Raw genomic sequence first — 26,278 nt, 5'->3', positions numbered from 1 at the left:
AGGACAAATGTTGGAAGCAAAGCTATACAGACAAAATCTTACACAGAAGCATACACATACACCCTCACTAAAAGAGGTAAATGGGGAAAAATCCTAAATCTTGCTGTCAGAGAGCACCTCCTCAATTTGGGATGATTCGTTGTCTAAAGGAGGGAAGGAAGGACGGAAAGAAAGAAATAAAGAACGAAGGTAAAGTATAATAAGGTTATTAAAATTAATTATTAAGAAAAAAATTAAAAAAAAACATGGACGGATAGAACCCTAGGACAAATGGTGGAAGCAAGACTATACAGACAAGATCTCACACAGAAGCATACACATACACATTCACAAAAAGAGGAAAGGGGAAAAAATCATAGATCTTGCTCCTAAAGTCCACTTCCTTAATTTGGGATGATTGGTTGTCTATTCAGGTATTCCACAGATGCAGGGTACATCAAGTTGATTGTGGAGCTTTAATCCACTGCTTCTGAGGCTGCTGGGAGAGATTTCCCTTTCTCTTCTTTGTTCTCACAGCTCCCAGGGCTAAGCTTTGGATTTGGCCCTGCCACTGCATGTGGATCGCTGGAGGGCGTCTGTTTTTTGCTCAGACAGGATGGGGTTAAAAGAGCCGCTGATTGGGGGCTCTGGCGCACTCAGGCCGGCGGGGACGGAGGGGCACAGAGTGCGGGGCGGGCCTGCGGTGGCAAAGGCCGGCGTGACTTTGCACCAGCCTGAGGCGCGCTGTGCGCTCTCCCAGGGAAGTTGTCCCTGGATCCCGGGAACCCGGCAGTGGCGGGCTGCACAGGCTCCGTGGAAGAGGGGTGTGGATAGTGACCTGTGCTCGCACACAGGCCCCTCGGTGGCGGCGGCAGCAGCCTTAACGTCTGCCGCCCGCCTCTGGGGTCCGCGCTTTTAGCCGCGGCTTGCGCCCATCTCTGAATTCTGCGCTTTCAGCCGCGGCTCGCGCCCGTCTCTGGGGTCCGCGCTTTCAGCCGCGGCTCGCGCCCATCTCTGGGGTTTGCACTTTTAGCCGCGGCTCGCGCCCGTCTCTGGAGTTCCTTTAGGCAGCGTTCTTAAACCCCTCTCCTCACGCCCCAGGAAACAAAGAGGGAAGGAAAAGTCTCCTGCCTCTTCTGCAGGTGCAGGCTTTTCCCCGGACTCCCTCCCGGCTAGCTGTGGTGCACTAACCCCTTCAGGTTATGTTCAAGCCGCCAACCCCAGTCCTCTCCCTGCGCTCCGGCCTCAGCTCGCAGCCCTGCCCACCCTGGCGGGTGAGCAGACAAGCCTCTCGGGCTGGTGAGTGCCGGTCGGCACCGATCCTCTGTGCGGTAATATCCCCGCATTACCCTCCGCACCGCTGTGGCTGTGCTCTCCTCCGCAGCTTCGAAGCTCCCCAATCCGCCTCCCGCAGTCTCCGCCCGCGAAGGGGCTTCCTAGAGTGTGGAAACTTTTCCTCCTTCACCGCTCCCTGCCACTGGTGCAGGTGCCGTCCCTATTCTTTTGTCTCTGTTTTTTCTTTGCACTACCCAGGTACGTGGGGAGTTTCTTGCCCTTTGGGAGGTCTGAGGTCTTCTGCCAGCCTTCAGTAGGTGTTCTGTAGGAGTTGTTCCACGTGTAGATGTATTTCTGGTGTATCTGTGGGGAGGAAGGTGATCTCCGCGTCTTACTCTTCCGCCATCTTCCGCCTTCCCCCCGAATACGTTTTTTCCTGAATGTATTCAGAAAAAAACGCATACGCCCTTTTTGACCAAGTGCATCATTGTGGACGTTCTGCCTCTTTTCCTATGCTTTACATGCAATTCCAGTCTACCTCCTGAAATCGGTTTCCTGCAATTCTGCCCCGCTTTCAAGTCCTCTTGGCAGCCTTACTTCAATATATTTTTGGACGATAGCTGTCATTTATAACTCTGCAGGTTTGTGAATGACAGTGCCCCTGAGCTCCTTTCTTCAACTCGCTTTCTTGTGAGCTGGCCACAACACCGCAGGATTGCTTCAGGCCCTAGTGTGGATCCGGCACGGCACGCTGAGCCTTTGGTTAATTCCTCTTCCTGGTGGGAAATGAGAGTTAAATTTGCCCGTCCAGACACCTCCAGCTAGTCTCTCATTGGTTCTCCCTATTCCTGTTCATTTTCCGCAGAAATTGCAAACTGGGACAAACAGGAGGTTAAAGGCACTGACTCTCCAAGTGGGGAGAGTGTTAGTAAAGCGTCTGGAATGATGCACCCGAGTACCAGGGGAGGAAAACTGAGACACATTTGAACACGTTTCCCGATCACAGGGTGGATCATACTCTGGGTTCCACATGCATGTTTAGCTGAAGGAAGAATCCCTTAAACCTGAAGAGTGGAGACCCATGGAATGGGTACCATGCAATATGACTTCAAAGGGTCTGCATTTGCTCACCGAACCTCAACAATCCTATCACTGCTGCGTTTATGCCACTGTACACATGCTTGATTCTATTTCGGAGACATATAAATCCATAGGTTTTAAGACTCTTACTAGTCAGGTATATTCTTAGGCGTTTAATATGGGGTGTTGAGTCCACTTCGTTGAGCAAGGAGTAGCTCTAGTCTATTACATATTTGCCTTATGGAACGGTACCTGTGCTAATTTCAATCTCTGGTTTTATGCAGCACCCCAACTCACCTTTCCCCTTAAGCAAGCATAAGTTGGTTTTCTACATTTGAGACCCTGTTCTGTTTTGTAATTCAGTTCCTGTGTAGCCAAGTTTACATTCCGTGTAGTAGTGATATCTTATGATGTTTCTTTTTCTGTGTGACTTATTTCACTTAGAATCATTGTACCTGAATACACTCATTATGCAGCTACGGGCCTGATGGCATAGATTTCATTGCTGAGTGATATTGCATTGTACGTAAGTACCACAACTTCTTTATCCATTTTTCACTTTCTGTGATATTGAACTTGTACCGTAAACGAGGTTCTTGTAAACAGAGCCGTCCAAACTTTGGGGTGGCTGTGTATTTTTGATTTTAATTTCCCTAAGCTATAGGACCATAAGTGGAAGTTCCCTAGGCTCTGTTGCTTTGTTTTTTAGATGTTTCAGCAAACACCATACACTTCTCCAGAGTGGCTGTTGGCAATTTACATCCCGCCCATCAGCATAACAAAGCTCCCAGTTCTCCATGGCCTGTCCTGCCTTTCTGGATTTTACACTTTTTTCAGATGGCCCTTTTGACCGGGGGGCAGTGAGACTTCATTGTAGTGCAGATTTCCTTTGCAAGCTTGCTTGGTTGGCCAAAAAGGGCGTATGCGTTTTTCCTGAATATATTCAGGAAGAAACGCATATGTGCTTTTTGGCCAAGTGCATCATTGTGGACGTTCTGCCTCTATTCCTATGCTTTACATGCAATTCCAGTCTACCTCCTGAAATCGGTTTCCTGCAATTCTGCCCCTCTTTCTAGTCCTCTTGGCAGCCTTACTTCAATATATTTTTGGACGATAGCTGTCATTTATAACTCTGCAGGTTTGTGAATGACAGTGCCCCTGAGCTCCTTTCTTCAACTCGCTTTCTTGTGAGCTGACCACAACACCGCAGGATTGCTTCAGGCCCTAGTGTGGTTCCGGCACGGCACGCTGAGCCTTTGGTTAATTCCTCTTCCTGGTGGGAAATGAGAGTTAAATTTGCCCGTCCAGACACCTCCAGCTAGTCTCTCATTGGTTCTCCCTATTCCTGTTCATCTTCCGCAGTAATTGCAAACTGGGCCAAACAGGCGGTTGAAGGCACTGACTCTCCAAGTCGGGAGAGTGTTAGTAAAGCCTCTGGAATGTTGCACCCGAGTACCAGGGGACGAAAACTGAGACACATTTGAACACGTTTTCCGATCACACGGTGGATCATACTCTGGGTACCACATGCATGTTTTACCTGAAAGAAGAATCCCTTAAACCTGGAGAGTTGAGACCCATGGAATGGGTACCATGCAATATGACTTCAAAGGGTCTGCATTTGCTCACCGAACCTCACCAATCCTATCACTGCTGCGTTTATGCCGCTGTACACACGCTTGATTCTCTTTCAGAGATATATAAATCCAAAGGTTTTAAGATTCTTACTAGTCAGGTATCTTCATAAGCGTTTAATATGGCGTGTTGAGTCCACTACGTTGAGCAAGGAGTAGCTCTTGTCTATTACATGTTTGGCTTATGGAACGGTATCTGTGCTAATTTCAATCTCTGGTTTTACGCAGCACCCCAACTCACCTTTCCCGTTAAGCAACCACAAGTTGGTTTTCGACATTTGAGACCCTGTTCTGTTTGGTAATTCAGTTCCTGTGTAGCCAAGTTTACATTCCGTGTAGTAGTGATATCTTATGATGTTTCTTTATCTGTGTGATTTATTTCACTTACAATCATCGTACCTGAATCCACTCATTATCTGCTACGGGCCTGATGACATAGATTTCATTGCTGAGTGATATTGCATTGTACGTAAGTACCACAAATTTTTTATCCATTATTCGCTTTCTGCGATATTGAACTTGTACCGTAAACGAGGTTCTTGTAAACAGAGCCGTCCCAAACTTTGGGGTGGCTGTGTCTTTTTGATTTTAATTTCCCTAATCTATAGGACCATAAGTGGAAGTGCCCTAGGCTCTTTTGCTTTATTTTTAGATGTTTCAGGAAACACCATACACTTCTCCAGAGTGGCTGTTGGCAATATACATCCCGCCCATCAGCATAACAAGGCTCTCATTTCTCCATGGCCTGTCCTGCCTTTCTGGATTTTACACTGTTTTCAGATGGCCCTTTTGACCGGGGGGCAGTGAGACTTCATTGTAGTGCAGATTTCCTTTGCAAGCTTGCTTGGTTGGCCAAAAAGTGCGTATTCGTTGTTCCCTGAATATATTCAGGAAAAGACGCATACGCCCTTTTTGGCCAAGTGCATCATTGTGGACGTTCTTCCTCTTTTCCTATGCGTTACATGCAATTCCAGTCTACCTCCTGAAATCGGTTTCCTGCAATTCTGCCTTGCTCTCAGTGCCTCTTCATACCCTTACCTCAATATACTTTTGGAAAATTGTTGGCCTTTATAACTCTGCAGGTTTTTGAATTGCAGTTGCCCTTAGTTCCATTTTTCAGCTCTTATTTTTGTGATCTTGCCTCATATCCACCGGATATCTTCAGGCCCTATTCTTCTTCTGGGGTGCCTTGCTGTGCCGTTGGTTAATTCTTCTTCCTATGTGAAATTAGAGTGACATGTGGCCATTGAAACCGCTACAGCTATTTTCTCACTGGTTCTCCCTATTCCCATTCATCCTCCGCACTAACTGCAGACTGTGCGATACCGAAACTTAAAGGCATTGACTCTCCATGTGGGGATGTTGTTAGTAAAGTGGCTGGAATGTTGATCCGGAGCCCCAGGAGAGGAAAATGAGGTGCGTTTTAGAAACCTTTCCCGATCATATGGTATACCATCTGCTGGATTTCCCATGCATGGTTTAGCTGTAGGAAGATTCCTTTCAACCTGGAGGGTTGGGACCCTTGGAATGTGTAGCATGAAGTATTGCATTAAACTTTCGGCAGTTGCTCACCAAAGCTCACCAATCCTCTCAGCCCCAAGTGTCCAGCCTTATGTCTTATCCAGCTGTGGGTTTATATGTGGTCATTCCAGGTTGCATCACAGCCCTTGAGCGAATTTTGTAAGAATTTTTCTCTCTTTCATTGTTTCTGCGTTTTGGTTTTAAAATTTATTTCTATAATTGGGTTTAGCTCATTTTCACTGCTGTGTTTGTGCCGCTCTGCACACACTTGATTCCCTTATGGAGATATATCAATACATGGGTTTTAAGATTCTTATTACTCAGATATATTTCTCTGCGGTGTATAGGGTGTGTTGAGGCCAGTTCATTGAGCAAGGTGTAGATCTTGTCTAATACCTATTTGGTTTATTGAACGGTATCTGTGCTAATTTCAAACTCTGGTTTTATGCATCACCCCACCTCTCCTTTCCCCTTAAGCTGACATAAGTGTGTTTTCTAAATGTGAGACACTGTTCTGTTTTGTAATTCATTTTTTGTGCAGCCATATTTATCCTCCCTCTATAAGTGATATCTTATGATATGTTTCTTTTTCTGTTTGACTTATTTCAAGTAGTATTATCGGACCTAAATCCACTCTTTATCCTTCTACTAGCCTTATTACATTGATTTCATGGTGAAGAGATATTCCATTGTACATAAGTACCACATTTTCTTTATCATTGTTCTCTTTCCTGGGATATTTAAGGTGTACTGAAGTTGAGGTTCTTGTAAACAGAGTAGCCCTAAACTGTGGTGTGCTTGTGTCTTGTTGATTTTTAGACTTCCCTAGATATACTCCCGTGATTGGAAGTGCCCTATGCTCTGTAGCTCTGTTTTTAGATGATTTAGGAACCACCATACACTTCTCCAGAGTGGCTCTCGGCAGTTCACACACTGTCCATCAGCGTATAAAGGCTCCCTGTTCTCCATGGCCTGTCCTGCATTTCTGGTTTTTACAATTTTTTCGGATGGCCCTTTTGACCGGTGGGAAATGAGACTTCTTTGTTGTGCACATTTGCATTGCTTGCTTGCTTGGTTGCCCATAAAGTGCGTATGCGTTTTTTCCTGGATATATTCAGGAAAAAACGCATACTCCCTTTTGGGCCAACTGCATCATTGTCGAAATTCTGCCACTTTTCATGTGCTTTAAAGACGAGTCCAATCTATCTCTTTAAATCTGTTTCTTGCAATTCTGTCTTGCATTCAGATCCTCTTCTTTGCCTTACCTCAACATATTTTTGGACGTTAGTTTTCATTTATAACTCTGCAGGTTTGTGAATTGCAGTGACCCTGAGCTCCATTTTTTAAGTTGCTCTTTTGTGAGGTGGCCTCAAAGCCACAGGATTGCTTCAGGCCCTATTTTGGCTCCGGCGAGGCGGGCTGAGCCTTTTTTAAATTCTTATTCTTAATGGGAAATTAGAGTGACATGTGCCCGTCCAAACCCCTACAACTATTCTCTCATTGGTTCCCCCTCTTCCCGTTCATCCTCCTCACAATTTGCAAAATGTGTGAAACAGAAGTTTAAATGTGCTGATTCTCTAAGTGGGGAGATTCTAAGTAACGTGGCTGGAATGATGAACAGGAGCAGCAGGAGAGGATAAATGAGGTGCATTTTAGACACATCTCCTTATCACATGGTGTACAGTCCTCTGGGTTTTCCATGCATGTTTTAGCTGTAGGAAGATTCCTTGAACCTGCAGATTTGGGACCCATTGAATGGGTACCAGGTAGTATTACTTTAAAGGGTGTGCATTTCCTCACCCAACCTCACATTTCTCTTAGCACGAACAGTTTCCAGCCTTATGTCTCATCCTGCTGTGGGTCTAGATGTGTTCAATCCATGTTGCATCACCGTCCCTGAGGAAAAGTTGTAAGAGGTTTTCTCTGTCTCTCTGTTGTTTATTTTTTTCAATTTATTACTATATTGGTTACAGCTGATTTTCAAAGCTCTGTTTCTTGCTGCTGTACATCCACTTGATTCGCGTACAGAGAGACATCAATAAATTCTTTTTCAGATTCTTACCAGTCATAGATATTCTTTTCTGGTGGCTTGAGTGTGCTGAGTGCAGTTCTTTTTAGCTACCGTGTAGGCCTTGTTGATTATCAGTTTGGTATTTGGAATGGTATCTTTGCTAATTTCAACCTCCTGGATGATGCCTCACCCCTCCCCACCTTTCCCGTTTAGCAGCCTTACGTGTGTTTTCTACATATTTGACTATGTTTTTGTTTTGTAATTTATTTCATGTGTAGCCATTTTGGATTCCACCTTTAAGTGGTATCTTATGATATGTGTCTTTTTCTTTTTGAATTATGTCACTTAGAATGATCATACGTAACTCCTCCGGAGTTGTTACAACTGGCCATATTTCATTGATTTCCAGGCTGAGTAATATTCCACTCTACCTAAGTACCACATCTCTATCCATTTTTTCCCTCCAGAGACATTTAAGTTATATCCCAGTCGAGGATCTTTTAAACAGAGAGGCGGTAAACATTGGGGTGCCTGTGTCCTCTCGATTTTTGTTTTTCCCAAGATATACGCCCATGAGTGCAAGTGCCCTATGCTCTGTAGCTCATTTTTTAGATGCTTTAGTAAACACAATACACTTCTCCAGAATGGCCGTTGGCAATATACATTTCCACTATAAGCCTCACAGGGCTCCCTCTTCTCCTTGCCCTGTCCTGCATTTCTGGTGTTTACACTTTATGAGGATGGCTCTTCTGACTGATGCGAAGTGATATCTTTTGTAGTATTGATTTCCAGTGCCCACCTGTTTGGTTGGCTAAAAAAGTGTATGCCCTTTTCTTGAATATATACAGAAAAAAACGCATACAGCCTTTTTGGCCAACTGCAATGTTGGCAATGTTCAGCCCCTTTTCTTGTGCTTAATGGCGAGTCCTTTCTACCTCCTCAAATCCCTTTCCTGCCATTCTCCCTTGCTTACCAATCCTTTTCTCTGACTTTCCTCAAGACATTTTTCAGTGATAGATATTTTCAACTCTGCAGTTTCGTGAATTTTACTGCCCCTGAGTTCCATTGTTCAACTTGTGTTTATGGGAACTGGCCACAAAGCAGTGGGATTTCCTCAAGCCCTATACTGTTTCCATGGGCAACCCTAGCCTTTGGTCAATTCGTCTTCCTGATTGGAAATTAGAGTGACATGTGCCTGTCTGAACACCTAGGACTTGTCTCTCATTGTTCCTCATCCTTCCGCTTCATCCTCTGGACAAATTCCAAACTGTATGCAACAGGATGTTGACAGTGCTGACATCTCCAAGTGGGGAGACTGTTAGTAAAGACACTGGAGGGGTGAACCCGAGCACCAGGAGATGAGGAGATGAGATGCCTTTTCCAAACTCTTCCCGATCAGATGGTATACCATCCTCTGGGTGTGACAGACATGTTTTAGCAGTAGGAAGAGTCCCATTCATGTAAGGAGAACACCAGGGCTTTTTCAAAATCAGTGTCTCCCCGAAACCCAAACTGGGGAGTTTTTTAAGCTACGGCTACACATATGTTCATTAAGGGCCTTGGGAAGTAGGCAGAGTCCAAACTTTAGATGATTGAAGTCTTCAGGGTCAGAAGCACTCACCACCAGCTTCCCCTAGGTTACACTTTAACTGTCATTGATAGATGATGTCAATAAAAATATCTATTCTTTTTCCGATTGTTTCCCCTTATAGGTTATTGCAAAATATTGAGTGTAGTTCCCTGTGCTATCCAGTAGTTCCTTGTTGATGATCTATTTTATACATAGCAGTGTGTATGTGTGAATCCCAAACTGTTAATTTATCCCTCCTCCCACCTTTCCCCTTTGGTAATTATAAATTATAAGATTTTATACTTCTCAGAAATGGGGGAGCTGAAAGAGAGGTATCATTTTCAATGGAAAAGCATTTAAAACAAGATTGAAGCTTTAACCAAGATTATTAGATGTACATCCTTGGAATGAAATCACTTCATTTCTCTAATATTGACCTGACAAATAAGACAAACCTTTTCACTGAACTTGCTTATAATAAAGTGATGGAAATATCAAATGGAAGTGTTAGAAACATCTTAATTTACCCGAGCCTTATAAACTGTTCTATGTTAACTACAGTTTGGCTCACACATCTGTTCATTGAAGTTACAATAGTCTCAATTTCTGTTACTGATCCTCCAGAGTGGACCCCAACAAGTGTCCCCCTGCCCAGTGTCATTGGGGCCAACAGATCGAGACTGAGTTTGGTTCACAAGCAAAGGAAACTTTATATTTTGATCAGAGAATGGAGAGGTGAGAGCATGCACTACCCCGTGGGCTGTGGGCTGGGCTGCTGTGTAGAGATCCTGTCAGAGTCAGTGGGAGGGAGGGGGCGGAGCTCTCGAGGGCCGGGTTGGCTGCAGCTCAGGCTCTATATCTCGGAGTCTGCACTGGGCCCCAGGAGCTGAGGTGTCGACCCAGCCATTCTGCACTAGGAAATCTGGTCTGAAGTGCCGGGTGTGGAACCTCTGCATGCGGGACCCTAGGAGCACGTGAAATTAGACAAAGCACAAAGGATAAAAAAGGTCAGACTTGACTTTATTGCCCAGATTCTATTTTTATCTCCCAGGGATTTTTAATGGGCTTTGCTGGGGACAAACCCCTCCTCTGCCTTTTGTCCCGTTCCTCATTCTTGGAGTGCTGAGGGTGCAGACCCTTCTTCTGTAACTGCTGAGTGCTGAGTTGGGAGCCCTCATACCAGGGGACGAGGGTCAGAACTTCTCCCCAGCAGCCTCCAGGTGACGTTGATTGGCCCCAGGACCCCTGCCTCCCTGCTTGTCCGCCTGAGCACCAGCATTGGAAGTGTTATAGATTCTAATGACCTTTAAGGGTCCAGGAAAGAGATGTGCAGAGACGCTGTGGGGGCCGATTTCACCCCGCCCCACATTTGTTCGGCCACCTTAGGCCGACCGTTTCTGCCAGCCTAGATGCTCTGACCAGTAGTCTGCTCTTTCTTCAATTAGGCCCCTGAATTAACGTAAAAACAGCACCAGGTGTCAGAGCCCTGCCCGCTCAACTCCCAGACAGTCCAGGGTCAGTGGTGATCAAGGACCATGATGGCCACTGAGTCAACAGCCTTTTGAAGTAAACAGGAGTCCAGCCGGTCTTATTGGCCACCATCATCACGGTGTCTGTAGGCTTTTCTATGGTGACAGTGTGATATACGGTTCCCCCGCCAAGATTATTAGCTCCCTTCCGGGTGCAGTAAGTCCTGCAAGCAGTAGTCTACTCCTTCGGGACACACTATTGTTGTTTTATGAGAGAAACTTCAGGTCAAGTGATGTTCACACGAGTCGTCATGGTGTCCTGTTGCCCCCGGTTATCTCTCTGGATGTTGGAGTTGGAGGGCCTCCTCACTCGAGGTCGGTGTGCCCACGGAGCGAACCCTGCAACTTCAGGGCATGGTTGGTGATTAGGATCACCACGTGGGGTCCTTTTCCCTTAGGAGGGAGGTGGCCTTTTGGGCTGCTGATTTCCAGGTTTTTAGATACCGCCAGTATCTTGGCCAGATGTGGCAGTGGGCCAAGCCCCTTGGTGACTGTAGTTTATCCTACCTGGATGGCATTCTTGCGTTGTTCCATTTCAAGTGGTCCCAGTTTTTGCACTAATTCTCCAATGGCGATTCACCTTTCACCGGGAATGGAAAGGTCAAAGGGTTTAGCTCAATTAGGGAGTTCCAGGGCAAGGGTCTGAATTGACTGCTCTTTCCATTCTTGAAAGGCCACTTCTGGATTCTGTTCAAAAGGATCATCATCTTTTCCTTTCAGTGTTTCATATAGAGGCCCAGCTAGTAGACTGTACTTAGGGATCCAGAAGCAGCAAACCCTGGCCTCCCCAGGAACCCCTAAGCTGTCTTCTAGTTTTAGAAAAGGGTAAGCCTGCAAATGGTTTCTTCCCTTTCCTGGGATGGGCTTGTCTGACCTGGTGTGAGAATGAAGCCCAGGCAGGTCACCGCAGTCTGTGATATTTGAGCTTTTTCTTGGACAACTTCTATCCTTTATTGGCTTGGTAGTTCAGAGGCCTCCTTAGTAGGGCTGGCGATCAGAATGTCATCTGCATATTGAAGGAGGGTTTCCTTTTCCAGAGGTAGAACTTTTCGGTCTTTAGCTAAGCTTTCCCCAAAGATGGTGTGGGAATTTTTGAACCCTTGGGGCAAGACGGCCCGGAAGTATTGTTTTAGTTGTATGTTGAGTCCTGCCACTCACAAGCCAAAATTTCTTGTGACTCTGGGACTAATGGAATACAAAAGAAGGCATCATTGAAGACTAATACAGAATACCATGTCCTGGTGGTTGGTAGAATGACCAGCAGGGTGTAGGAATCAGGAGCACCTGGAGGTATATCCTCGGTGGCTTCACTGACTGTCCTGACATCCTTTACCAGGTCCCCAGCAGCCCATGGGGCTCTCGTGGTCAGGCCAATCCCAGGATATGGAGCTCTCCTGGGCAGGTACCCCACCCCCAACCCAGCCCACGGGGCTCTCATGGTCAGGCCCCTCCCAGGATACAGAGCTACCCTTGCAGGTACCGTGGCAGGGCTGGGCACACAGGAACCGTGCACATAGCCCTCATTGCAGAGCACCCCCAGCTCACCTGTCACTCAGAGCTGACACAGAGCACCTCAGAGCAGGACTTGAACTAACAAACAGCAGCTCCGACAGGTCTGTGACCCTGGGCATCACTCTGTGTGGCCTCCCTCCACCTGGTCTTCCAGAGACTTCCACTGCACCCAGGGCACCAGGCCTCTGTCTCCAACCACCACCCACCCCCTCCTCTCCCTGACTCCTGGGTTCCTCTCATTAGGAGAGGGTTTTCTTGAAGTTGTCTCCCACTCATGGGCCAGATAAAATGATTAGAAAACAAGCCAAAGCTGCAGCCCCTTGTCTATCCTGACTCTCAGGAGCCCACACCTATTCCTTGGACCTGGCCGGTTCAGCAAGTTCCATTTTCTGCAACTGTGAGCCCCTGAGGGGTGATGATTGGCTGAGCTGGGCAGCCTTACCGTGCCGGCCAGCCCTCTCCAGGTGTGCCTGGGTTGAGATCAATATAAATACCACTCCAGGCAGCAAGAGCCCCTGCAGCTGTGCCTGACGCCATTTTCTCTGCCCTGTCAGCAGTCTCGGGGCTGGGCTGGTGGGAGGGAGTGAGAGGACACGGCTTTGTGGGTGGCCCAGTGTGAGTGGGGCTCTGCTGGACTTTCTGCAGCAGTTGCCAGGCTGCCACCTGCTAAAGAAGAGGATGTGTCACCCATACCTGCTGCTGGAATTTCTCCCTGGGCAGAGGTGAGGAAGGAAAAAAGCAGTGGGGGCAGGGACAGGACGGGTATCTCAGGCAGGGAAATGGAAATCTTCCAGAAGAGCACCCAGGGCCAGGACCATCCTGGCTGGCCTGCAGGCACCAAGTCAGCTGGCATGCTGTCACTCGTGTGGCTCCATGGCCCTTCCTCTAGGCTTTCAAGTCCTTGTATATATTCAGGTGTTTTACCTGGGAAGGGTGGGAACAGTTCAGCAGCAACTGGCCTGGGGCTCAGCTCACGTTTACTCACAGATGCCTCGGCACGGTGCCCCAGCTTTGCAATGAGGACGCTTGTTGTGTGGGGGCTGCTGGCTGAATGGGAGACGATTCCCCACCACTGACCAACTTCAGAATTGTTTACAACTGGAGCAAGTGCCCTGATACGGTTTTCCTCTGAGTAACTGATGGGTTCTGTTTTTTTTTCTCTTTTTCGTTTTTGGTTCAAGGTAGATTTTATTCCTCTTTTTTGTATTTACAGATATAAGCATGGAAATAATTTATTCATATAAATACATGTATGTGAAGGGAATAATTGTTTTTTCTGTTTTATTTTTTAAATTTTATTTCTTTTTAATTTTGAATTTTATTTTATATTTTTATACAGCAGGTTCTTATTGGTTATCTATTTTATACATATAAATGTTTACATGCCAATCCCAATCTCTCAACTCCTCCCACCACCACCCCTCCAAGAGCTTTCCCCCCTTGTTGTCCATACGATTGTTGTCTACATCTGTTGCTCTATTTATGCCTTGCAAAACGGTTAATCTGTACAGTTTTTCTAGGTTCCACATATATGCATGAATATACAAGATTTGTTTTTCTCTTTCTGACTTACTTCACTCTGTATGACAGTCTCTAGATCCATCGACGTCTCTACAAATGACCCAATTTCATTCCTTTCATGGCTTAGTAATATTCCATTTTATATATGTACCACATCTTTATGCATTCGTCTGTCTATGGGCATTTAGGTTGCTTCCATTACCTCGATATTGTAAATAGTGATGCAATGAACATTGCGGTGAATGTCTCTTTTTGATTTATGGTTTTGTCTGGGTATATGTCCAGTACTGGGATTGCTGTATCATATGGTAATTCTATTATTAGTTTCTTAAGAAACTCCATATTGTTCTCCATAGTGACTGTATCAATTTATATTCCCAAAAATAGTGGAAGAGGCTTCCTTTTCTCCACACCCTTTCCAGCATTTGTTGTTTGTAGATTTTCAGATGATGCCCATTCTAACAGGTATGAGGTGATACCTCATTGTTGAGTCCATTTCGTTGAGCAAGGGGTAGGTCTTGTCTATTACATATTTGGCTTATGGAACGGTATCTGTGCTAATTTCAAACTCTGGTTTTACGCAGCACCCCAACTCACCTTTCCCCTTAAGCAAGCATAAGTTGGTTTTCTACATTTGAGACCCTGTTCTGTTTTGTAATTCAGTTCCTGTGTAGTCAAGTTTACATTCCGTGCATTAGTGATACCTTATGATGTTTCTTTTTCTGTGTGACTTATTTCACTTAGAATCATCGTGCCTCAATCCACTCATTATGCTGGTACAGGCCTGGTGACACAGATTTCATTGCTGAGTGGTATTCTGTTGTACGTAAGTACCGCAACTTCTTTATCAATTATTTGTTCTCTGGGATATTTAACTTGTACTGTAGAAGAGGTTCCTGTAAACAGAGCCGTCCCAAATTTTGGGGTGGCTGTGTCTTTTTGATTTTAATTTCCCTAAGCTATAGGACCATAAGTGGAAATGCCCTAGACTCTGTTGCTTTGTTTTTCAGATGTATCAGGAAACACCATACACTTCTCCAGAGTGGCTGTTGGCAATTTACATCCCGCCCATCAGCATAACAAGGCTCCTTTTTCCCATGGCCTGTCTTGCCTTTCTGGATTTTACACTTTTCTCAGATGGCCCTTTAGACCGGGGGGAAGTGACACTTCATAGTAGTTCGGATTTCCATTGCAAGCTTGCTTGGTTTGCCAAAAAGGGCATATGTGTTTTTTCCTGAATATATTCAGGAACAAACTCATACGCCCTTTTTTGCCAAGTGCATCATTGTCGATGTTCTGCCTCTTTTCCTATGCTTTAAATGCAAATCCAGTCTACCTCCTGAAATCGGTTTCCTGAAATTCTGCCCCGCTTTCAAGTCCTCTTGGCAGCCTTACTTCAATATATTTTTGGACGTTATCTGTCATTTATAACTCTGCAGGTTTGTGAATTACAGGGCCCCTGAGCTCCTTTCTTCAACTCGCTTTCTTCTGAGCTGGCCGCAAACCCGCAAGACTGCTTCAGGCCCTAATCTGCTTCTGCCAGGGCACGCTGAGCCTTTGGTTAATTCCTCTTCCTGGTGGGAAATGAGTGTTAAATATGCACGTCCAGACACCTACCTCACTCTCAACCCCTTGGTGATGTGGGTCCTCTGGTTTGTGGCCACCTTTGCTGGGTTCCTCACCTTTCGATGATGTGGACCCACTAGTGTGAGGACACTCCTGCCTGGTTCTCATCCACGTGGTTATGTGGACCCCCTGGTGAGAGTCTGTTCCTGGCTGTGTTCCTCACCCACCTGTGAGGGAGACCCTCTGCTGATAGGTCACTCCTGCATGGCTGGCACACATTGCCTTGGTGAAGTCAGCCATGTGGTGGCAGTTGGAGCGTGCTGGGAATCTCCTCCCCCCGGTGATGAGGGCCCTCTTGCGTCAGGCCCTAACTGCTGGGCTCACCAACTTTTCTTAGTGAGCCCAGTGATGCTTTGGCACTCCTCTTAGGATCCCATCTCCATGGGGATGTGGGCCTTCTGCTCTGAGGTCCCAACGGCTGGGTTGTTCACATTTTCATGATGTGGGCTCTCTGGTGTTAGTTCACAGAAGCCTGGATCCCATAGCCTCTGTGCTCTTGGCCGTCTGCTGTGAGGTCACTCCTGCCTGGCTTGCTCACCTCGCCTTGTGGACATGAGCCCTCTGGTGGCACTTGGAGCCTGCTGGGAGCCTCCTCCCCTCGGTGATGAGGGCCCTCTGGCGTCAGGCCCTAACTGCTGGGCTCCCCACATTTTCTGATGTGCGCCCAGTGGTGCGAGGACACTCCAGCCAGGTTCACATCCCCATTGGGATGTGGGCCTTCTGCTCTGAGGTCCCAACGCCTGGGTTGCTCACAGTTTCATGATGTGGGCTCTCTGCTGTTAGTTCACTCCTGCCTGCATCCCATAGCTTCTGTGCTCTCGGTCGCCTGCTGGGGGATTCCAACTGCTGGATTCCTCACCTTTCTTATTCTTTGGGCCCTCTGTTTTTAGGCTACTCCTGCCTGCCTCACTCCCATTCCCTTTGTGATATGTGTCCTCTGATTTGAGGCCACATGTGCTGGGTTCCGCACCTTACGATGATGTGGCCCCACTGGAGGGAAGACAGTCCTGAGTGGTTCCCATCCCCTTGCTGATGTGGGCCCTCAGGTGAGAGTCTGATCCTGGCTGGGTTCCTCACCCTTCTGTGAGGTGGGCCCTCTGCTGTGAGGTCAATCATGCCTGTCTGGCACACGTCACCTTGGCGACGTGGGCCCTCTGGTGGCAGTTGGAGTGTGCTGGGATCCTCCTCCCCTCGGTGATGAGGGCCCTCTTGCCTTAGGCCATAACTGCTGGGCTCCCCACATTTTCTGATGTGCACCAAGTGAGTGAGGACACTCTTGCCAGGTTCCCATCCCCATGGGGATATGGGCCTTCTGCTCTGAGGTCAAAACGGCTGGCTTGCTCAGAGTACCATGATGTGGGCCCTCTGCTGTGAGTTCACTCCGGCAAGGATCCCTTATCATCGGTGCTCTGAGCCGCCTGCTGGGAGGTTCCAACTGTTGGATTCCTCAACTTTTGTATTCTATGGGTCCTGTGTTGTGATGCTCCTCCTGCCTGCCTCACTCGCAACCCCTTCGTGATGTGGGTCTTCTGGTTTGAGGCCACATGTGCTGGGTTCCGCGACTTTCTATGATGTGGCCCCACTGGTGTGAGGACACTCCTGCCTGGTTCCAATCCATTTGGTGATGTGGGCCCTCTGGTGCGAGTCTGATCCTGACTGGGTTCGTCACACTTCTCTGAGGTGGGCCCTCTGCTGTGAGGTCATTCGTGCCTGGTTGGCACACATCGCCTTGGCGACGTCAGCCCTCTGGTGGCAGTTGGAGCCTGCTGGGAGCCTCCTTCCCTTGGTGATGAGGGTCCTCTGGCGTCAGGCCCTAACTGCTGGTCGTCCAGAATTTTCTGATACGTTCTCAGTGGTGCGAGGACACTCCTACCAGATTTCCATCCCCATGGGGATGTGGGCCTCCTGCTCTGAGGTCCCAATGGCTGGGTTGCTCAGTTTCATGACATGGGCCCTCTTCTGTGAGTTCACTGTGGCCTGGATCCCATAGCCTCGGTGCTCTGGGCTGCCTGCTGGGAGGTTCCAACTGCTGGATTCCTCACTTTTTTATTCTATGGGCCCAGTGTTGTGAGGCTACTCCTGCCTGCCTCATTCCGAGGTCCTTGGTGATGTGGGTCCTCTGGTTTGAGGACACATGTGCTGAGTACCTCACCTTTCGATGATGTGGCCCCACTGGTGTGAAGACACTCCTGCCTGGTTCCCATCCCCTTGGTGATGTGGGTCCTCTGGTGAGAGTCTGCTGTTGGCTGGGTTTCTCACCCTTCTGTGAGGTGGGGCTCTGCTGTGAGGTAACTCCTGCCTGGTTTGTTCACATTGCCTTGGCAACGTGAGCCCTCAGGTGGCAGTTGGAGCCTGCTGGGAATCTCCTCCCCTCAGTTATGAGAGCTCTGGATAAAACACATATGCCCTTTTTGCCAAGTGCATTATTTTCCAAGTTCTGTCTCTTTTCCTATGCTTTAAGAGCGACTCCCGTGTACCTTCTGAAATCAGTTTCCAGCAATTCTGCCCCGCATTCAAGTCCTCTTCGCAGCCTTACTTCAGTATAATTTTGGATGATAGCTGTCATTTATAACTCCACAGGATTGTGAATTACAGTGCCCCTCAGCTCCTTTCTTCAACTCGCTTTCTTGTGAGCTGGCCGCAACACCGCAGGATCTCTTTAGGCCCTAATCTAGTTCCAGCACGGCACACAGAGCCTTTGGTTCATTCGTCTCCCTGGTGGGAAATGAGGGTTAAATTTGGCCGTCCAGACACTTACAGATACTCTCCCATTGCTTCTCCTTACTCCTGTTCATCTTCCGAAGAAATTACAAACTGGGCCAAACAGGAGGTTAAAGGCACTGACTCTCCAAGTGGGGAGAGTGTTAGTAAAGCGTCTGGAAAGTTCCACCGAGTAGCAGGGGACGAAAAATGAGATACATTTGAACACGTTTCCCGATCACACGGTGGATCATACTCTGGGTTCCACATGCATGTTTTAGCTGAAGGAAGAATCCCTTACAACGGGAGAGTTGGGACCCATGGAATGCGTACCATGCAATATGACGTCAAAGGGTCTGCATTTGCTCAACGAACCTCACCAATCCTATCACTGCTGCGCTTATGCCGCTGTACACACGCTTGATTCTCTTTCGGAGACATATAAATCCATAGGTTTTAAGATTCTTACTAGTCAGGTATATTCTTAGGCGTTTAATATGGGGTGTTGAGTCCACTTCGTTGAGCAAGGAGTAGCTCTTGTCTATTACATATTTGGCTTATGGAACGGTATCTGTGCTAATTTCAATCTCTGGTTTTATGCAGCACCCCAACTCACCTTTCCCCTTAAGCAAGCATAAGTTGGTTTTCTACATTTGAGACCCTGTTCTGTTTTGTAATTCAGTTCCTGTGTATCCAAGATTACATTCCGTGTACTAGTGATATCTTATGATGTTTCTTTTTCTGTGTGGCTTATTTCACTTAGAATCATCTTACCTGAATCCACTCATTATGCTGCTACAGGCCTGATGACACAGATTTCATTGCTGAGTGATATTGCATTGTACGTAAGTACCACAACTTCTTTTCCATTTTTCGCTTTCTGTGATATTGAACTTGTACCGTAAAAGATGTTCTTGTAAACAGAGCCGTCCCAAACTTTGGGGTGGCTGTGTCTTTTTGATTTTAATTTCCCTTAGCTATAGGACCATAAGTGGAAGTGCCGTAGGCTCTGTTGCTTTGTTTTTTAGATGTTTCAGGAAACACCATACACTTCTCCAGAGTGGCTGTTGGCAATTTACATCCCGCCCATCAGCATAACAAGGCTCCCAGTTCTCCATGGCCTGTCCTGCCTTTCTGGATTTTACACTTTTTTCAGATGGCCCTTTTGACCGGTGGGAAGTGAGGCTTCATTTTAGTGCAGATTTCATTTGCAAGCTTGCTTGGTTGGCCAAAAACGGCATATGCATTTTTTCCTGAATATATTCAGGAAAAAACGCATACGCCCTTTTTGGCCAAGTGCATCATTGTGGACGTTCTGCCTCTTTTCCTCTGCTTTACATGCAATTCCAGTCTACCTCCTGAAATCGGTTTCCTGCAATTCTGCCCCGCTTTCAAGTGCTCTTGGCAGCCTTACTTCAATATATTTTTGGACGATAGCTGTCATTTATAACTCTGCAGGTTTGTGAATTACAGTGCCCCTGAGCTCCTCTCTTCAACTCGCTTTCTTGTGAGCTGGCCGCAACACCGCAGGATTGCTTCAGGCCCTAGTGTGGTTACAGCATGGCACGCGGAGCCTTTGGTTAATTCCTCTTCCTGGTGGGAAATGAGAGTTAAATTTCCCCGTCCAGACACCTCCAGCTAGTCTCTCATTGGTTCTCCCTATTCTTGTTCATCTTCTGCATAAATCGCCAACTGGGCCAAACAGGAGGTTAAAGGCCCTGACTGTCCAAGTGGGGAGAGTGTTAGTAAGGCGTCTGGAATGTTGCACCCGAGTACCAGGGGACGAAAACGGAGACACATTTGAACACAATTCCCGATCACACGTTTGATCATACTCTGGGTTCCACATGCATGTTTTAGCTGAAGGAAGAATCCCTTAAACCTGGAGAGTTGAGACCCATGGAATGGGTACCATGCAATATGACTTCAAAGGGTCTGCATTTGCTCACCGAACCTCACCAATCCTATCACTGCTGCGCCTATACCGCTGTAAACAGGCTTGATTCTCTTTTGGAGACATATAAATCCATAGGTTTTAAGATTCTTACTAGTCAGGTATATTCTTAGGCGTTTAATATGGCGTGTTGAGTCCACTTCGTTGAGGAAGGTGTATCTCTGGTCTATTACATATTTGGCTTATGGAACGGTATCTGTGCCAATTTCAATCTCTGGTTTCATGCAGCATCCCAACTCATCATTCCCCTTAAGCAAGCATAAGTTGGTTTTCTAAATTTGAGACCCTGTTCTGTTTTGTAATTCAGTTCCTCTGTAGCCAAGTTTACATTCCGTGTATTAATAATATCTTATGATCATTCTTTTCCTTTGTGACTTATTTCAATTAGAATCATCTTACCTGAATCCACTCATTATGCTGCTACGGGCCTGATGACATAGATTTCATTACTGAGTGATATTGCATTGTACGTAAGTACCACAACTTCTTTATCCATTTTTCGCATTCTACGATATTGAACTTGTACTGTAAACTAGGTTCTTGTAAACAGAGCCGTCCCAAACTTTGCGGTGGCTGTGTCTTTTTTTAATTTTAATTTCCCTAAGCTATAGGACCATAAGTGGAAGTGCCCTAGGCTCTGTTGCTTTGTTTTTTAGATGTTTCAGGAAACACCATACACTTCTCCCGAGTGGCTGTTGGCAATTTACATCCCGCCCATCAGCATAACAAGGCTCCCAGTTCTCCATGGCCTGTCCTGCCTTTCTGGATTTTACACTTTTTTCAGATGGCCCTTTTGACCGGGGGGAAGTGAGACTTCATTGTAGTGCAGATTTCCTTTGCAAGCTTGCTTGGTTGGCCAAAAAGGGCGTATGCGTTTTTTCCTGAATATATTCAGGAACAAACGCATACGCCCTTTTTGGCCAAGTGCATCATTGTGGGCGTTCTGCCTCTTTTCCTATGCTTTAAATGCAATTCCAGTCTACCTCCTGAAATCGGTTTCCTGCAATTCTGCCCCGCTTTCAAGTCCTCTTGGCAGCCTGACTTCAGTATATTTTTGGACGATAGCTGTCATTTATAACTCTGCAGGTTTGTGAATTACAGTGCCCCTGAGCTCCTTTCTTCAACTCGCTTTCTTGTGAGCTGGCCGCAACACCGCAGGATTGCTTCAGGCCCTAATCAGTTTCCAGCACGGCACACTGAGCCTTTGGTTAATTACCTTCCTTGTGGGAAATGAGAGTTAAATTTGCCCGTCCAGACACCTCCAGCTAGTCTCTCGTTGGTTCTCCCTATTCCTGTTCATCTTCCGCAGTAACTTCAAACTGGGCCAAACAGGAGTTTAAAGGCACTGACTCTCCAAGTCGGGAGAGTGTTAGTAAAGCCTCTGGAATGTTGCACCCGAGTACCAGGGGACGAGAACGGAGACATATTTGAACACGTTTCCCGATCACACGTTTGATCATACTCTGGGTTCCACATGCATGGTTTAGCTGAAGGAAGAATCCCTTAAAGCTGGAGCGTGGAGACCCGTGGAATGGGTACCATGCAATATGACTTCAAAGGGTCTTCATTTGCTCACCGAACCTCTCCAATCCTATCACTGCTGCGTTTATGCCAGTGTACACACGCTTGATTCTCTTTCGGAGACATAGCAATCCATAGGTTTTATGATACTTACTAGTCAGGTACATTCTTAGGCGTTTAATATGGGGTGTTGAGTCCATTTCGTTGAGCAAGGAGTAGCTCTTGTCTATTCCATATTTGGCTTAAGGAACTTTATCTGTGCTCATTTCAATCTCTGGTTTTATGCAGCACCCAACTCACCTTTCCCCTTAAGCAAGCATAAGTTGGTTTTCTAAATTTGAGACCCTGTTCTGTTTTGTAATCCAGTTCTTGTGTAGCCAAGTTTACATTCCGTGTATTAGTGATATCTTATGATGTTTCTTTTTCTGTGTGACTTATTTCAGTTAGAATCATCGTACCTGAATCCACTCATTATGCTGCTACGGGCCTGATGACATACATGTCATTGCTGAGTGATATTGCATTGTACATAAGTACCACAACTTCTTTATCCATTTTTCACTTTCTGTGATATTGAACTTGTACCGTAAACGAGGTTCTTGTAAACAGAGCCGTCCCAACTTTGGGGTGGCTGTGTCTTTTTGATTTTAGTTTCCCTAAGCTATGGGACCATAAGTGGAAGTGCCCTAGGCTCTGTTGCTTTGTTTTTTAGATGTTTCAGGAAACACCATACACTTCTCCAGAGTGGCTGTTGGCAATTTACATCCCGCCCATCAGCATAACAAGGCTCCCAGTTCTCCATGGCCTGTCCTGCCTTTCTGGATTTTACACTTTTTTCAGATGGCCCTTTTGACCAGGGGGAAGTGAGACTTCATTGTAGTGCAGATTTCCTTTGCAAGCTTGCTTGGTTGGCCAAAAAGGGCGTATGCGTTTTTTCCTGAATATATTCAGGAAAAAACGCATCCGCCCTTTTTGGCCAAGTGCATCATTGTGGACGTTCTGCCTCTTTTCCTATGCTTTAAATGCAATTCCAGTCTACCTCATGAAATGGGTTTCCTGCAATTCTGCCCCACTTTCAAGTCCTCTTGGCAGCCTTACTTCAGTATATTTTTGGACGATAGCTGTTATTTTTAACTCTGCAGGTTTGTGAATTACAGTGCCCCTGAGCTCCTTTCTTCAACTCGCTTTCTTGTGAGCTGGCTGCAACACCGCAGGATTGCTTCAGGCCCTAATCTGGTTCCGGCACGGCACGCTGAGCCTTTGGTTAATTCCTCTTCCTGGTGGGAAATGAGAGTTAAATTTGCCCGTCCAGACACCTCCAGCTAGTCTCTCATTGGTTCTCCCTATTCCTGTTCATTTTCTGCAGAAATTGCAAACTGGGCCAAACAGGAGGTTAAAGGCACTGACTCTCCAAGTCGGGAGAGTGTTAGTAAAGCCTCTGGAATGTTGCACCCGAGTACCAGGGGAGGAGAACTGAGACATATTAGAACACGTTTCCCGATCACACGGTTGATCATACTCTGGATTCCACATGCATGTTTTAGCTGAAGGAAGAATCCCTTAAAACTGGAGAGTTGACACCCGTGGAATGGGTACCATGCAATATGACTTCAAAGGGTCTTAATTTGCTCACCGAAACTCTCCAATCCTATCACTGCTGCGTTTATGCCCCTGTACACACGATTGATTCTCTTTCAGAGACATAGCAATCCATAGGTTTTAAGATACTTACTAGTCCGGTATATTCTTAGGCGTTTAATATGGGGTGTTTAGTCCATTTCGTTGAGCAAGGAGTAGCTCTTGTCTATTACATATTTGGCTTAAGGAACTTTACCTGTGCTCATTTCAATCTTTGGTTTTATGCAGCACCCGAACTCACCTTTCCCCTTAAGCAAGCATAAGTTGCTTTTCTATATTTGAGACCCTGTTCTGTTTTGTATTCCAGTTCCTGTGTAGCCAAGTTTACATTCCGTGTAGTAGTGATATCTTTTGATGTTTCTTTTTCTGTGTGACTTATTTCAGTTAGAAGCATCATACCTGAATCCACTCATTATGCTGCTACGGGCCTGATGACATCGATTTCATTGCTGAGTGATATTGCATTGTACGTAACTACCACAACTTCTTTATCCATTTTTCGCTTTCTGCGATATTGAACTTGTACCGTAAACGAGGTTCTTGTAAATGGAGCCGTCCCAAACTTTTGGGTTGCTGTGTCTTTTTGATTTTAATTTCCCTAAGCTAGAGGACCATAAGAAGAAGTGCACTAGGCTCTGTTGCTTTGTTTTTTAGATGTTTCAGGAAACACCATACACTTCTCCAGAGTGGCTGTTGGCAATTTACATCCTGCCCATCAGCATAACAAGGCAACCAGATCTCCATGGCCTGTCCTGCCTTTCTGGATTTTACACTTTTTTCAGATGGCTCTTTTGACCGGGGGCAGGTGAGACTTCATTGTAGTGCAGATTTCCTTTGCAAGCTTGCTTGGTTGGCCAGAAAGTGCGTATGCGTTTTTTCCTGCAGAAAAAAACGCATACGCCCTTTTTGGCCAAGTGCACCATTGTCGACGTTCTGCGTCTTTTCCTATGCTTTACATGCAATTCTGGTCTACCTCGTGAAATCGGTTTCCTGCAATTCTGTTGCGCATTCAAGTCCTCTTGGCAGCCTTACTTCAATATATTTTTGGACGATAGCTGTCATTTATAACTCTGCAGGTTTGTGAATTACAGTGCCACTGAGCTCCTTTCTTCAACTCGCTTTCTTGTGAGCTGGCCGCAACCCCGCATGATTGCTTCAGGCCCTATTGTGGTTCCGGCATGTCACACTGTGCCTTTGGTTAATTCCTCTTCCTGGTGGGAAATGAGAGTTAAATTTCCCCGTCCAGATATCTCCAGCTAGTCTCTCATTGTTTCTCCCTATTGCTGTTCATTTTCCGCAGGTATTGCAAACTGGGCCAAACAGGAGGTTAAAGGCACTGACTCTCCAAGTGGGGAGAGTGTTACTAAAGCGTCTGGAATGTTGCACCCAAGTAGAAAGGGACGAATACTGAGACATATTTGAACACGTTTCCCGATCACACGGTGGATCATACTCTGGGTTCCACATGCATGTTTTAGCTGAAGCAAGAATCTCTTAAACCTGGAGAGTTGAGACCCATGGAATGGGTACCATGCAGTATGACTTCAAAGGGTCTGCATTTGCTCACCGAACCTCACCAATCCTATCACTGCTGCGCTTATGCCGCTGTACACACGCTTGATTCTCTTTCAAAGACATATAAATCCATAGGTTTTAAGATTCTTACTACTCAGGTATATTCATAGGCGTTTAATATGGCGTGTTGAGTCCACTTCGTTGAGCAAGGAGTAGCTCTTGTCTATTACATATTTGGCTTATGGAATGGTATCTGTGCTAATTTCAATCTCTGGTTTTATGCAGCACCCCAACTCACCTTTCCCCTTAAGCAAGCATAAGTTGTTTTTTGACATTTGAGACGCTGTTCTGTTTTGTAATTCAGTTCCTGTGTAGCCAAGTTTACATTCCGTGTAGTAGTGATATCTTATGATGTTTCTTTTTCTGTGTGACTTATTTCACTTAGAATCATCGTACCTGAATCCACTCATTATGCTGTTACGGGCCTTATGACATAGATTTCATTGCTGAGTGATATTGCATTGTACGTAAGTACCACAAATTCTTTATCCATTTTTCGCTTTCTGCGACAATGAACTTTAACCGTAAACGAGGTTCTTGTAAACTGAGCCGTCCCAAACTTTGGGGTGGCTGTGACTTTTTGATTTTAATTTCCCTAAGTTATACGACTACAATAGGAAGTTCCCTAGGCTCTGTTGCTTTGTTTTTTGGATGTTTCAGGAAACACCATACACTTCTCCAGAGTGGCTGTTGGCAGTTTACATCCCACCCATCAGCATAACAAGGCTCCCAGTTCTCCATGGCCTGTCACGCCTTTCTGGATTTTACACTTTTTTCAGATGGCCCTTTTGACAGGGGGGCAGTGAGACTTCATTGTAGTGCAGATTTCTTTGCAAGCTTCCTTGGTTGGCCAAAAAGGGCGTATGCGATTTTTCATGAATATAATCAGGAAAAAACGCATAGGCCCTTTTTGGCCAAGTGCATCATTGTGGACCTTCTGCCTCTTTTCCTATGCTTTACATGAAATTCCAGTCTACCTCCTGAAATCGGTTTCCTGCAATTCTGCCCCGCTTTCAAGTCCTCTTGGGAGCCTTACTTCAATATATTTTTGACGATAGCTATCATTTATAACTCTGCAGGTTTGTGAATTACAGTGCTCCTGAGCTCCTTTCCTCAACTCGCTTTCTTGTGAGCTGGCCGCAACACCGCAGGATTGCTTCAGGCCCTAGTTTGGTTCCGACATGGCATGCTTAGCCTTTGGTTAATTCCTCTTCCTGGTGGGAAATGAGAGTTAAATTTGCCCGTCCAGACACCTCCAGCTAGTCTCTCATTGGTTCTCGCTATTCTTGTTCATCTTACGCAGTAATTGCAAACTGGGCCAAACAGGAGGTTAAAGGCACTGAGTCTCCAAGTGGGGAGAGTGTTAGTAAAACGTCTGGAATGTTGCACCCGAGTACCAGGGGACGAAAACTGAGATACATTTGAACACGTTTCCCAATCACACGCTGGATCATACTCTGGGTTCCACATGCACGTTTTAGCTGAAGGAAGAATCCCTTAAACCTGGAGAGATGAGACCCATGGAATGGGTACCATGCAATATGACTTCAAAGGGTCTGCATTTGCGCACCGTATCTCACCATTCCTATCACTGCTGCGTTTGTGCCGCTGTACACACGCTTGATTCTCTTT

This window comes from Lagenorhynchus albirostris, chromosome 2 (assembly GCF_949774975.1).
Source record: "Lagenorhynchus albirostris chromosome 2, mLagAlb1.1, whole genome shotgun sequence".
Taxonomy (NCBI): domain Eukaryota; kingdom Metazoa; phylum Chordata; class Mammalia; order Artiodactyla; family Delphinidae; genus Lagenorhynchus; species Lagenorhynchus albirostris.
This window is presented reverse-complemented; position numbering follows the sequence as displayed.